This window comes from Podarcis cretensis, assembly GCF_951804945.1.
Source record: "Podarcis cretensis genome assembly, chromosome: 9".
NCBI lineage: Eukaryota > Metazoa > Chordata > Lepidosauria > Squamata > Lacertidae > Podarcis > Podarcis cretensis.
Window position 1 is genome coordinate 52677977 of NC_137178.1, and position 3293 is coordinate 52681269.

Here is a 3293-nt window from a genome sequence, read left to right on the forward strand (position 1 = left end):
TGAAAAACATATATAGAGGTAATGGGACCCCTGACCATTAGGTCCAGTCGTGACCGACTCTGGGGTTGTGGCGCTCATCTCGTTTTATTGGCTGAGGGAGCCAGCGTACAGCTTCTGGGTCATGTGGCCAGCATGACTAAGCCGCTTCTGGCGAAACCAGAGCAGCGCACAGAAACGCCATTTACCTTCCCGCTGGAGCGGTACCTATTTATCTACTTGCACTTTGACGTGCTTTCAAACTGCTAGGTTAGCAGGAGCAGGGACCAAACAACGGGAGCTTACCCCGTCGCGGGGATTCGAACCGCCAACCTTCTGATCAGCAAGTCCTAGGCTCTGTGGTTTAACCCACAGCGCCACCTGCGTCCCTAAAACATATATACTCTACCATTAAACTATGGTCATGTCCCATTGCTTGTGTGGGGAAGGTGTTCACATGTGGGTGATCAACATGCAGCAGTCATATAACCTGTGTGACTGCAGAAACAGGTAAAAGATCTACAATACTGCACATACCACAATGGCTGTGTGTGTGTCCAGTCCCCCAACCTCATGCAGAGGTGAAAGTTCAAATAGCTAGAGTTTCCATGTGATCCTAGTTGAATTTCTCTCTCTCTCTCTCTCTCTCACACACACACACCAACAGTGATCCCATGGAAGACAACAAGTGTCTGAATGAGACCTGGGTGTTTGCTGCGTAATTCAATACACTTTGGGAAGCTGGGCAGTGATGACCAATTACATGATCCTGTCACCCTCAGATGATTCCTGAAGTGACTTCCACATCTTAACATGCTAGATTCAGTCATGTTACTTGATCTGATTCTAGTGGAGGATTGAAACCAGAACCCACCGACTCTGAAGCAATTGCTCTCTTTCAGATAGCTGTAGATTAACATACTTCTGAGCAAACATACAAAGTTTGTGAATTTTTATTCATCCACATTTGATTTAAGTGACTATTAATTGCAGGTGGGGAACTTAGGGCTGGTTATAATTATGTCCATATATGTCTCATGATTTCCTAGCAGAGGGATTTCAGCTCAGATTATCCCAGCATTTGTTTATTACTGTATTTTAAAATTCTTGTTGGTTTTTTAAATCTTTTGAATATTCTATTACTGTACTTTACTTTCTATTCTGGTTTATTGTTTAGTTATACTGCATTTCATATTTTTATACAGTGGTGCCTCGGGTTACAAATGCTTCAGATTACAGACTCCGCTAACCTAGAAGTAGTACCTCGGGTTAAGAAGTTTGCTTCAGGATGAGAACAGAAATTGTGCGGTGGTGGCGCGGCAGCAGTGGGAGGCCCCATTAGCTAAAGTGGTACCTCAGGTTAAGAACAGTTTCAAGTTAAGAACGGATCTCCAGAACGAATTAAGTTCTTAACTAGAGGTACCACTGTATTGTATTGTCTGATGGAGTTGGTTTTCAACAGACATTATAAGCAGCTTTTTGGAGAAAGCTCCTCAAAACACAGAGTATACATATTTAAATAAGCAAAACAAAGCACAATGACTCAGTGAATCCATAAAGAAAATGATGGCTAAGCCTACTTGAGGTGTGAGAGCTCTTTCCAGCATAGTTTGTGCTTCTGTTTATATATGCATCTCAACCAAGTAATGCTACAATTCAACAGAGATACACCGAGGCTGCAAGAAGTGAGATTTTAACTTGCTTTCAGATCGTACACTTCCTGCCTTTATGCAAAACATGCAAGGAAGTCCTGTAGGGAAATTAAAAGGCTCCAATTTTACATTGTACAGTAAGGTGACGTCTTACATAATGAGGGTAAGCTTTTTTTTTAAGATGAAGAAGTTGAAGTACTCAAATCCTGAAAGACAAATCCCCATGCCTTTTCTCAGTCACCTTTTGCAGGCTGAATGGAATGTTACCATATATAAAATGAAAACAAAAAAGGGAGTGTAAAACACAGAGCAAATAAGGAAGAAAAATACTTACTGCCAGGGCTTTTGACAGTTTGGTTCTATAATTGTTCAAAACAATGGTAACAAAATCTTGCTGAGGTACATAGGCATAGCTGCCATGAAGGTAAACTCCATATAAGATCTCAATATAAGGAAAAAAGAAAATTCAAGTATGCACTGACCAAAACTCCCATGTTGTTATTGTTGTTACATTTACTGTATATCCTGCCTTCCCTTCAAAAACTGCATACATGGTTTTCCTCTTTTCCATTTATCAACTGAACAACCCTGTAAGGTAGGTTAGGTGGAGAGACAGTGACTGGCCCAAGTTCACCAGGCAAACTTCATGAATGAATGAAGATCTGAACCCTAGTCTCCCAGGTCATTGTCTCTCATTTAGGCTTGCAGATTATCTACTAATACATTTTTGTAATTTTCTCTCAAGAGCAAATCAATACTATTTTGATCCATTGTCGTGGGGCCCCTAAAAGTCGTGGGGCGCATAGGCTACTCTGCCTATTTGCTAATCCAGCACTGTTTGTCTTGCATATGGCAGCTGATGCTAGATCTGCGCTGTTTCTCTCTTTCCATATAAACTATTTATTTTTAAACTGCATTAACATACCTCCTTTTGCCCAATGAGCTCACAGTTCATGCTTTCCCCCACGGAAAAAAAATCATTCATGCCATACTGAAGTAATGCCATCGTACAGCATTTTTTCATTCTTATGTATAAACAGATATTTGATCTTAAAACCATGTAAAGGACAAACAGACTTCATTTTCAGCAGTTCACAGAAGTGTCATTGACTAAAAATTCAAAAGAGTTAACACCAGAAAAATGTTGTTAGTTTTAAAAAAAATGATTTAAAATTTGCCAAACTAACAAAAAGTATAGGTTTTGGCAATCCAATGATTCTAAAATTTACTTTCTCAATTCAGATGTATTACTCACGCTGCAGTGTAGTTCTCTCTCGCCCCCCAAATATGCCTGCATTTTAATATCCTATTATTACCTCAGGTTGCACTTACCTTTTCTGTGTTCCAGACCAGCATTCATTTATGTGCTATGGGGGAAAATATTTCCCTACGTGTGTGTCAATCAGTATTTTACATTGTTCAGTGTGTTTTGGGCTTCCGGATCAGTTGACGGAAGGTAAATTAACTTATTCCATTTCATTCTGCAGGGTTTAGGGAGATCTGAGCTGGATTGTTTACTAAGGTCATGGAAGAGGCTGACCCACAATTTGTGAGCCATCAGCTCCATTATCCTGAGACAGACAAAAAAATCCTCATTACAATGAGTATAAAGCATAGTGTATTTCTTCCATTTAAACTGTAAACACAGAAAAACCGGGTGTGACA